Raw genomic sequence first — 11,676 nt, forward strand, 5'->3', positions numbered from 1 at the left:
CATGGAGTTGGTTACGAGGAAGGAAATATAATATCCGGATCGCCAAGCTTGTGTTCCACGCAAAGGAGAGTCCCATCCGGACACGAGCCGAAGTCTTGAGTCTTGTATCTTGACGCTTCTATAGTCCGGACGATGTATATAGTCCGGCTGTCCGGATACCCCTTATCCAGGACTCCCTCAACTGGCAAGGGCTTCAAGGAGGTGCACTTGAACACCATTACGAACATGTGTTCGAGTTTTGTGGCCACGAGGTGGACTCCACCCAGGTCTACAACCACCTTAGGAAGTGGAGAGCTAGGTGGATCCAAGTCTCCAAACTCAGAGACCTTAGCAGTACCTCATGGGATCAGACTACTTGCTCGGTCATTCTAGAGGCAGAGCACTACTCCGGTCACGTCGCGGTTAGCTCACACCCCCTTGTTTTACCTTGTCAACCATTGTCTTCTTGCAACTTAAAAAGTTGTGTTTCTTTCTTAGGACCACCCCAAAGACGCGGAGTTCCTCAACACACCCATCCAGAACTACAACTAGATGCAGCACATCTTCTCCTTTGGGATGGCAACCGGCAAGCATGCCATGGGCTCCAGTGAGCCTCTCGGTTCCCTCATGCCTGAGTTACCAGACACCTGGGAGTCAGAGACCGTCCTTGATGGTCCTGACAAGGCCTTTGAGCACGTCCATGTTCTTGATAGGAAGAGGAAGAGGGATAACTTGATGGAGGAGGAGATCAGTGTCTTCACTAGCATGACTACGGCCGTCAAGGAGGTGGCAACCGCCATAAGAAAGAGCAAGTCCATCGACGTCCACCCCGACATGAACACCACCGTCATGGACCAAGGTGGCTTCAGACAAGAGGCTTTGATGGCTACTCTGAGCCACATGATGGACAACAAGGCCCAGTGTGTTGGGTTTGTTGCCATGTTAAATGCTCACGGAGTGCTCTGGCTCAGGAGCTGGCTGGGGAAGCACTACTACTAGTGATGTACCTGGTGCTGGTTACCGTGTCCATGATCCTCAACGGCGATGGCGATGACGACGTATATTTTGTGTATCTATGGCTTGAAAACTATTTGATGGTTTGTATATTTTGGTGAGGTGGTATATACTAACCCCTCATGCGAATGGAAAACTTGCGGTGGTAGGATTACACCCTATTTTGGATGTGATGGTAGGATGACGCCATCGTAGGTTGAACTTGCTATGTCGTATGATCATGCATGCTTACTATTGATCTTTTGCTCCATTGCTTGCTGCTTGTGTGCTTCACTGATTGTTGCTTGGACTGTTGCTCTTCTGCAGTGTTAGGACAAGTGGTATGTGTGGTGTTCCGTAGGAGGGTTCCAGGGGTTTACAGTTCGTGGGAAGTATGCAATGCACAAGTCTCAGGTTTTAAGAACAGCTGTCACAGAGGGTTGAAGACTAGGCAAGCAGCAGAAAATGCTTACTCCAAGGTCGTGCTCAAGCAGGCATGCAACAGTGTTGAAGTTGGCAAGATGGGTCGTAACTTCATCATCATCGTCCAGTTCGTTGCCATTGCAGTGATGTGGCGTCGGTATGCGATCCTATGTAAGGTGTAGCGAGTAAGCTCACAACGTAGGGTACAAGGTTAGCACACCTTGCTGCCTATGTGCAACTAAACACCGTCTAGTTGCATGAGCGGAGACAATGCTAGACAACAAACACCATGCCAAAACCGATCCCCTAATGCAGGCAGCCTCGGTGCGGGCAACCAAACGAGATGTAGATGTTGGTTTTTCCCTGGTTTCCCTCAACCAGGCCCAACTCAGCAACGCATGCACTGCAAACAAAATTGATACGACCAACCAAACACGCCCCTACCAGTTCGGTCAAACATCTCCAGGGTAACGTCCACATGACCAATTTTTATTTATGTACTAACTAGCAAAAAGGCCCATGCGTTGCAACGGGTACAAAATAAATAAATGATTTGAAACCCAATAGTATACCACTAAAATATTCATATCACTCAGCATTTTTAAAAAGAAATCCATTCTCAGATAGAAAATATTTTTTTTGTACTAAATCTATAATTTACCGCAGGCATCTTCAGCCTCTTTTCTCCTCTCTGCAATCTTTGTTCATGGTTCTCCCGTAAGGTAAACTCCTGTTCTTTGTTCTCCGGTACGGCAAAGCTCCTGCCGTTGATCACATGTTGCTCCTAAGCTCGTCGAGATGGTTCTAATTTCTTGCTTTTAATAGCCTCGGACCTAGAGAGGGGAAGGACCCAATGCTTGGTTTCTAAGACCTGTAATCCATCATCATCAGCACACACGACAGAATTGTGACCATCGGTCGACCAGCACTTTGCCGGCCCTTCTCGCAGATGTAGTTGCAAGTCATAAGTACAAGAAAGGCAGAACATGTCATTAGCGGGTAGAGAGGGAATTGTTGAGATCAACCAAACAGTCTATAAATAAATGTACGGTTCGATCACAAATGGGTTGCTAGTATATGCATGTCAATTGAGATGAATCAACCTGATGAAAACAAAACATTCTCAACTCGGGAGAATCCATAAATACGATGGGAATGTATCCATGTTGTCTCAAAATGAAGAAGGTTTGTTCTCTTTATTCTTATGTACTATCATTTTCCACCATTAATCTTCCCTTGTGCAAAAATTCCTTTAGAATGTTATTATGCTTCTTTAAACATTTTTATATCAATCGACTTGAATAATCTTGACAACACTTGCTGCAACACCTACAGTTATGAACTCGTACTCAGAGTCAGAGGTTTATATCTTACCGTTATTTGTTACAATATCAAGCCATGAGTGAAAAAGAAACGGAGTACATGGTATTGAAGCATACCATCCATTCATCTATGTGCTTAGGCTAAAATTACGTCTCTAGAATTATGTCAGCCTCTATCTCTACTACTATAGTGCACATTTGTTTGAATATTTGAATCAACCTCCATCTCACCTGTCTTCCCCGCCGCTTGCAGAATAAATTTATTTGTAGCCGTTGATTCTGTTGGATCGAACGGCTCAGGTCACATGGATTCGCCAGTCACAATGCTCCCGCCAACCTAAAATCCAGTCGCTCTTCTAGAAAACTCCACATACCACGCCCACGGCCGCCTTCGGCAAATAGATTGCCAGCCAACCTCCCTTTGACTGGATGGATGGATGCGAGGAGAAACCGATTGACGAGCCCCATCGCGGTGGAGCCGTGGAGGAATGGAGCGTGGTACATGCCGGCGTCTGCTGCGCGGGGCCGTGGCTGCCGGATGCGAGCGCCGTCGTGCCTGCCGAGGAAGACTAGACGAGGCGAGCACAAGTGTCGAACGGCGAGGTCGTGTGCTTCACCGGCTCCACGAAGGGGAGCGGCGGCGCGCTGGCGCTCTGCTCGACACTCAGGCAGAGGCAGAGCTAGCGAATTGTGGGCTTGTGGCCTGGGCCTGGCGTTATCGTTTTTTTATAACATGATATTAGAGTGTTTAAGAACTGGATGGAGTAGCTACAGCTGGCCCGATGGTAAGCTTCCTGGCCCATATGGCCGAGTGTCATGCAAAAAAACGCATTCAGACTCACCTAAAAAAATCGCATTCAGACCAGGTGGGATGGGCGAGCGAGACCACTGTTTGCCATCATTTTTCACGAGTTCCATTATGCACATGTAAAAAAGATGTACTCCCTCCGTTCCTAAATATAAGTCTTTTTAGACATTTCAAATGGATTACAACATACAGATGTATGTAGACATATTTTAAAATGTAGATTCACTCATTTTGCTCCGTATGTAGTCGCTTGTTGGAATATCTAGAAAGACTTATATTTGAAAACGGAGGAAGTACCATGCATGTACAATATGAACATATATACCATTTTCTGGTAATTATTTTTGGATGTATAACCCTTCAATAATTCTAGCCCAGCCCCTGGGTGCATTCCATCTACGTACAAGTGATGTATAATGCATGGAGATGATCATTTTCTAAACAAAATATGATCCCATGACGTATTGACTGCAAGTTTGTAAAGTAAGTACTAACTACAATTTCTTGACATATTTTTCGCAATTTAAGAGCAGAAATTTATTAGGACATTGTAACTTGGCACACGTTTTTTCTTATTAACTCGGCACGACGTTGCAAAGCTAAAGCAATTCATGTATGCTCTGTTTGTATTGAATTTTTTTTCTTGTCCATTTGAAAATTGTAAATAATAGTGCACACGTGCAAAGCACGTGCCTTCGACTAGTACTATGCTAGTATGCTTTCAAGCGAAATCCATACATGGCTAGTCGCCACAAGATACTCGTATAAGCAAGAGATGGGGAAATTTTGTTTTTGCGACTCTATATTTTTCCAATTTCCGTTATGCCATTCTAGATTTTGACATTTCACTTTTGCCACTCTTAGCTTTTGACAATTATCACAATTCCCATTCCGTGGCGAAAGCAAAATAATTTTATTTCATTTTTGCCACTCTTAACTTTTGAAATGTATCACAATTTTCACTCTGAAAATTTTGCTTTTACTACGGGAATGGCAATTGTGATAATTGTCAAAAACTAAGAGTGCCAGAAGTGAAATGTCAAAATCTAGAGTGGCATAAAGAAAATTGACAAAATCTCGAGTGACATAAACAAAATTTTCCTTGCCCATCACTATTGAAAACAGCATGCTCAGTTGTATGGGGTGCAGAAAATATTTTAACATGTGTAGTTGTTAGGTAATCGCTATGATACATTAATGATCTCTTGGAAAAAGATGCAGGCATGTCACATGCCAGGTCATTGCAATTCGCCCACGCTTCTTGGCTTTTCTCCTTTTCCTCACAAGCTCTAGATATTCACTTCAGTAAACCAATTAAAGCCAACTCTAGCCGACCCCCTATTCGACGAAGAGTAAAAATCAGAGTTTACTCCTCTAAACCGGACCTAACCGAAGTACTAAAACGTATAGAGGAGTAAAAAATTTACTTTGAGCCCCATCCGAGGAGTAAATATAATCTCTCGTTCTGGGCTGGAGGAAAATTTCTACCTCCCACTCTGCCGCGGCGGCACCGGCCGCACTGCTCGCAAAGGGCGCGCTCTCCACGGCCTCGGCCACTACGCACTAGCCGCCGACTACTACCGTTTGGCGCTCCCTGCGGACGCCAGCGGTACCGACGAGGTGCGGCAGATGCTCGAGCGCTGCAGGCGCCTCGAGGCCTATGCCAGGAGAGGGGCGGTGGACTTGTCGAAGTGGGTCCTCGCCGGGTTCTCCGGGAAGTGCCCGGACCTCGCGGGGTACATCAGGCCGGTGGAGAGCCGGTTCGCGCACTACGGGCAAGGGCTCTCTGATGATTGCCTAGGCGGTGGCCACTGGGAGGGGGATGATCCCGGATGCGGCAGACAACGACGAGTTGAGGAGGTGGTGAGGGAAGAAGGCCACCGGCGCGGCGATGGCCGTGGTGGACTAGAGCTCCAAGGCCAGCTCCAGCAGATGTTCCACCCCCACGACGTCGGCTGCTTTCACACTCCACCTGCATGCTCTGCCGCGGCAGTGTTCTCGCCACTGATCTCAGGCTGGCGTCCAGCCCGGTGCTGCTCGTCCTCGAGTTTGACTGCTGTGCCGACACGGCCACGCAAGCGCCCGGTACAAGGGACGAAGCTCGAAAAAATAAGTTTGATGGGGTCATGTATATGGCAGTAGGTTCATCCTTCTATAAATCTTAGTGATTAGTACTCCCTCCATTCCAAAATAGATGACCCAACTTTGTACTAAAGTTAGTACAAAGTTGACTCATCTATTTCGGAACGGAGGGAGTACTAAACAAGTGAGGATTTCAAATTTCTTTCGGGTCAATTGACCCCAATGCCTATGAATGAGGCGTCCCCGAAGGCAGAGGAGATCATCAAGGTGAAGCCCCGTGACCTCCAGACGGCCATGTACTACACCCGCGCGTTCGAGCGCCGTGCGGTGGCCATTCAGCAGGCGTCACCACCTAGAACCGTTGGGCCGCCACCCTGGCCGGACGTTCCAACGCAGGGTCGTCCTGCTCAGGCTTCCGCGGCACCCCACGCCGCGACTGCGGCGGCCCGTTCCGTCGGCTCACACCGGCCGAGCAACTCGATCGTCGCCGTCAAGGGTTGTGCTTCAACTGCGACGAGCCCTACGTGCTCGGCCACATCTGTCCGCGACTCTTCTACCTGGAGGCTGCGGACTACGTTGAGGAGGACGCCGCCGCAGCCGGGCTCGGCGACCTGCCCGCCCCAGCTGCCGCGGAGGTGTTTGGCGACGGTTGATCACCTCGAGGAGTTCCGCGGGAGCTTTCCCGCCTTTCAGCTCGAGGACGAGTTGTTTGTGCAGGCGGGGAGAAATGTTATGACCGGCATGTTAGGGGCTTAGCCCAATTAATTGTGGCCCACTCTATCTTATACTCCCTCCGTTTCAAAATAGATGACCCAACTTTGTACTAAAGTTAGTACAAAGTTGAGTCATCTATTTTAGAACGGAGGGAGTAGTTATTAGGGGCTTAGCCCAATTATCGTTATTAGGGGCTTGGGAGTCAAGTAAACCTCTCTATATAATGAGAGGAGATGTATCAATCTAATCAAGCAAAGAAACAATCATATTTGCTCGGCTTCCTTAGGGAGCCGGGAGACCTAACCCTAGCCGCCTGCTTCCCCGCGTCATCTCCCTCTTAGCCGCCTCCTCCTCGCGCACGATGGCGCCCAGCCGCCGCCGGCCGCGAGTTCGCCCACGACCAGTTCCCTCCTTCCCCTACAACCTCCGGCCTAGACCCAGTAGAACCCTATTTTCTGTCATATCGTCTGCTCAGTAGTTCCGCAGCAGTAATTGCAGGGCCCTGCTTTACATTTAACCACATCTATAGGATGCCAAAAACAAGTCCGGTAAACTGAACACAGGCAAACCACTTTAATCTAGTTTAGAAGGTGTAAGAGCATCTCCAACCGCGCCCCCAAAAGGGCCTCCCCAGGCGATTTTTTCGCGCCGCCGCCGAAAAAATGGCCCAGTCGCGCCCCTAGAAGCCCGTTTTTCGCCGGCTTGGGCCGAAATCAGCGTCGGCGGACCCAGGCCAAACCCGACGCGCTGGGGGCACTTGGGGGCGCCGGCCGAAACGCTTTTGGCACGAAAACCGACGGGCCCTCCTTGGCAGCGACTCGGCTCTTCTCGCCGCTTCGTCGTCCTCATCGCCTCGATTCCCGCGGCGAATCAATGCCAAAGCTGTCACGCGCTGCGGCGCCGATCAGCCTCCATTGATGCCTCACGGGCGGTGCAGTGAAGACCGGACGACACGCGTCCCTCGCCCGCCACGCGTACACACGGCGGCCACGCGTACGCGCGGCGCCTCTGCCTATATAAGCCGCCCCAAGCGCGCCGGTGACCCACAGACTCTCCATCACCGACGCCCGTTCCTCCCTCACCTCTCGCCGTCTCCAGTTCACCCATGGCCCATCGTTTCCAAGGTGACGGCGCAGCGGCGAACGGCATCGGCCGCCGCCACCTTCACGAGGACGAAGCTTGGCTCCTCTTTGAGGCCGAGTACACGGTCCCGCCGAACATGCGGGTGCCCGGGGCGTGGAGGATCAGTGCAGGCGGGCTCCCGGTGCCACCGCCGCCCACCGGGGCGGCCCGGCGTGCGGAGATCACGCGTATCCGCGCCTCTCTGCCGCAGGAGGCGAGGGAAGGTCAACGGTACGTCCCCAACAGCCCGCTGTGGGAGGCCTTCTTTCGTCGCCGCCACGCTGCGCAGCTCGAGGCCACCAACAGCGTCGTGCCCTCCGGGAGGCACAACTCCGAAGGCCGCCGCCGATGGTGGGGCGTGCCCGGCCGCACACTGGAGGCCGTCCTCGAGCACATCGAGGGCAGCAACACGCCCAGGCTGGAGTACCCCGCGCCACCGTCCTTCTCCCGCCGGCGTGGGAGCTCGTGGACGCCGAGGCGCATGGACCCAGGGGCGTCCTCCTTGTCCGACCGCTCGACCGGCTCTTCCTGCCTCGGCCCCGTCAAGCCGAAGCCCCAGGACACGCCGGTCAGCCACAGCACCCGTAGCTTCGGCGTCCACATCGTCGCCTCCCTCCCCCCCACCTCTGGACGCCTCGTCCTCGTCAGGCCGAAGGCGGAGCCCGGCCTCCCCACGGAGTATGAGGCCATAGCCCGGCGCGGCTTCTCCGATGAGGAGGCCCTAAAGTGGGTGCGGGACAACTACGTCTGCGACGAGATAGTTTGGCAGCGCCGAGCCCTGGAGGAGATAGCCGCCCGCAAGCGTGGGCGCGAGGACGAGCACGGCGTGGTGATCCTCGACAGCGACGAGGACGAGGATGCCCCTGGACTCCAACCAGCCGCGCCAACCTGGGGAAGGGTGCAGCAGGGACGGCGGCCGCGGAGGAGACGACGACGATGACGATGACGACGGCGACGATGACAACGACGACGACGACTTCTACGTGCAGTTCGGCGTGTAGAGCTTCAAGAGCGGCGAGTGGCGAGGAGCGGCGAGGGCGACGGCGAGCCTACTAGCGTTTTTTTTTCTTTTCTGTAAAATATTTTAAATATGTATGAACTCACCGAAGTTTGGTCGAATTTAGCCGTGTTTTAACCGAACGTCACCAAACATTTTTTTAAACAATTAGACGCGCCTGAAGGCGGCCCTGGAGACGGCGACTGGGGGCCAACTCGCCCCAGGCCGGTTTTTTGCGCCGGCTCGCCCCCAGACGGCGATTTTAGGCGCCTCCTGGGGGGCCAACGACGGCTGAAGATGCTCTAAAGATCCTGCAAAATAGCGTGCTAAGACTTCTTTCCATTTGTGAGGGACGTGTGGATTGATTTTAGAGTTTTCCGTCGACCTAGGCGTAGTTGGGAGCGGAGAAAATACCGGGCATGGCCGCAGGCAGGGTTTCTTTTCGGTGGGTATTGAAAAAGATCCAGAAGAAATGGTTACCTTGGTAGGGGAGGGCGCACCAAGGCGGCAAACCCTCGCGTGCCGCTCCCCACATCACCGGGAAGAAATCCGGCGGCGGGGCGCCCGGGAAGTCGAACGACGCGCCGCCGACGACCCGAGTGCCCCCGTTGGGCCCCTCTCGGCGAGGTCGACTTCCCCTCGGGCGCCGCTGCCGGAGAAGGATCCGCCCGCCCGGGATGAAGAAGAGAGCGAGTCAGATATTCACCTGCTGTTCTTGCTCCTAGTCTTCTCTGGCTCCGGCTCCGGCGGTGGCGGCGGCGGCTCCAGCTCCTGCGGCGGCGATGGCGAGGGGGAAACTGGGGTACGGGGCGGGAGGGGGAGGGGTGGAGTGGGCAACTGTTAGGCCGGAAAATCCTATTTGACGAGCGTTCGCACACGAGATCCCCGAGCGCGAGGATTGGGCCGGCCCACTCCCCATAGCAAGGCAGCCGGTTTTGCACCGGTTTTTTATTTTTATACCGGTTTAGCGGTTTTCTTATGTGTTTTTTCTTTTTCTTTTTTCGTTTTACTGTTTCATTTCTTTTTCTAGTTTTCTCTTTTCATTATTTTGTTTTCGTTTTTAATTTCTTTTTCAATTTCATATTTTCTTGTTTGTCTTTTTTTAAAATTGCAAATTTGAAAAATGTTTGAAATATTCTAAAAAATTTCAGTTTTACAAAAATATTTCAAGAAATTGCATTTTTATTGATGTTTTCAAAAACTGTTCGTGTTTTTCAAAAAGTTCAGAATTTTGAAATATGCTCATGTTTTCCAAAAGTTTGAAGTTTCGAAATTTTGTTCATGTTTTCCAAATATTTTTTGTGTTTCAAAATTTGTTCACATTTTCAAAAATGTTCAGAAAACGTTTGTAATTTCAAATATTATTCATGTTAACAAAAATGTTCATAATTTTTTTTGCTCTCATTTTTCAAAGTTTGTTCGCGTGTTCAAAAATTCCAAAAATTGTTCACGTTAAACAGAATTGTTCGCATTTTCCAATGTATTCAGAATTTTGAAATGTGTTCACATTTTCAAAAAAGGTCAAACCATAAAAAAATAGTCATGTTTCTATAAAATTGTTCGCATTCTAAAAAAATCGTATTTTGTTGAAAGTTTAGAGTTTCAAATTTTGTTCATGATTTCAAAATTGTTCTCATTTTTTAAATTTCAAAATGTGTTCAAATTTTGCTCACAATGTTGAAAAATGTTCGCATTTCAAAAAGTATTTAGTTTTTTTAAAGGCGTTTGAAATTTCAAAAATCTTTCAAATCTATGGTTGTCCCATGTTCTTAATGAACCGCGCTACTCATTAGTCACAAGTGCTTGGTTGGTGCATTGATATGCCGGTGCGTCTGAGAGCATCTCCAACTGATGAGCTAAGCAAGTTGCACGCTGGTTAAAACGGCTATATAGCACGCGCGATCGAAAATAGCGCTCCAGCAGCCGCGCTATAATCCCGCGCGTGGTAAACAAGATTCAACACGCTAGCAAAAACATCATCATGCGCTGGGTATTTGGTGCGCCAGCTCCAGCGCTCTGGACATTGAACAATTGGGCGCGAGCGAGCAACCGCAGCCCTGAATTCTCCGGCAGCGCCCGCCTTCGCCCCGCCCCGTGCCGCTGCCGGCGAAATTTCTCCGATGGACAGCGGCGCCAACATCCCCCCAACCCCTCCCTACACACGCGACCCTTCCGCCGCCGCCACAAACCCTAGCGTGGGTTTGATCTCCGGCTTCGCTGCCGGCGACGCACCGTGTCGTGGTTTTGTCACGGCAGATGTCCTTAGTGTCAGGACTTAGTCGCGAGGCCAACGCATCTATGTGGTAGCTTGAGAGGGATTGAGTGGGATGAGAGACGCAGGGCGGATCAACACACAAGACAAGGATTTAGACAGCTTCAGGCCCCGGGAAACATCATCTGGTAATAGCCCTACATGCTGTTTGTGGCCAGGTCTCATTATCATCACGAGGGAGTCACCGTAAACCGGCTCTCCTCTAGTTGTGTCTAGCCCTGGAGATTGTTTCTTGTTTCTTATCCCTCTTTGGGGAGCCCTACCCCTCCTTATATATGTTGAAGGGGCGATTTACATGACTAGTCCTAGTTGGATTAGGATTACTCTATTACAAGTGGAGTCCTAGTCTTGTTTCCTTTGTAGGAGAATAGTCCTTGTGCTTTCCTCATAAACCGGCCCACCATAGCGTGATCCAGCCTTCCATAAACCATCCGTTGGGCCACCGGGTTTTGGCGCTCCTCTGACCCCCCTGCCGGATTACCAATGAATCGTAAACCGCCAGGTCCAAGTGGGTCGCCAGTGAATCACCAAACTCTAGCCGGGTCATACATCCGGCGGTTTATACCGCGGGTTATATCCCCGACATTAGCCCCCAGTTTAATTTGGATTCATCCATGTTAAACTGATCTGCAACATAAACACAAGAACAAATTTGTCGGGTTGTGCTCCGGTTTAAATATTCTTGTAAACCGGCACTTGCTCATCCGCAAAATCCTTGTCATTTCCTTCTTTTAGAAAATCCGATTCAATAACCATCTTCATAATCAATTTGCTTGCAGAAGATATTTTGTAAATAAAGAATCAAATTGACTCGGTCTTCAATGCTCTGACTTGACAAAAATATTGGTCTTCAAATATTCAATTGATATCCAGACGGCTTGAAGATGTAGAACTTGCCGGTTTATGATTACCACCATTGCCGGGTTATAAAACAGACGACGCCAGGTCATAATTGCTTGTTGAC

This window comes from Triticum aestivum, chromosome 6B, assembly GCF_018294505.1.
Source record: "Triticum aestivum cultivar Chinese Spring chromosome 6B, IWGSC CS RefSeq v2.1, whole genome shotgun sequence".
Lineage (NCBI taxonomy): Eukaryota > Viridiplantae > Streptophyta > Magnoliopsida > Poales > Poaceae > Triticum > Triticum aestivum.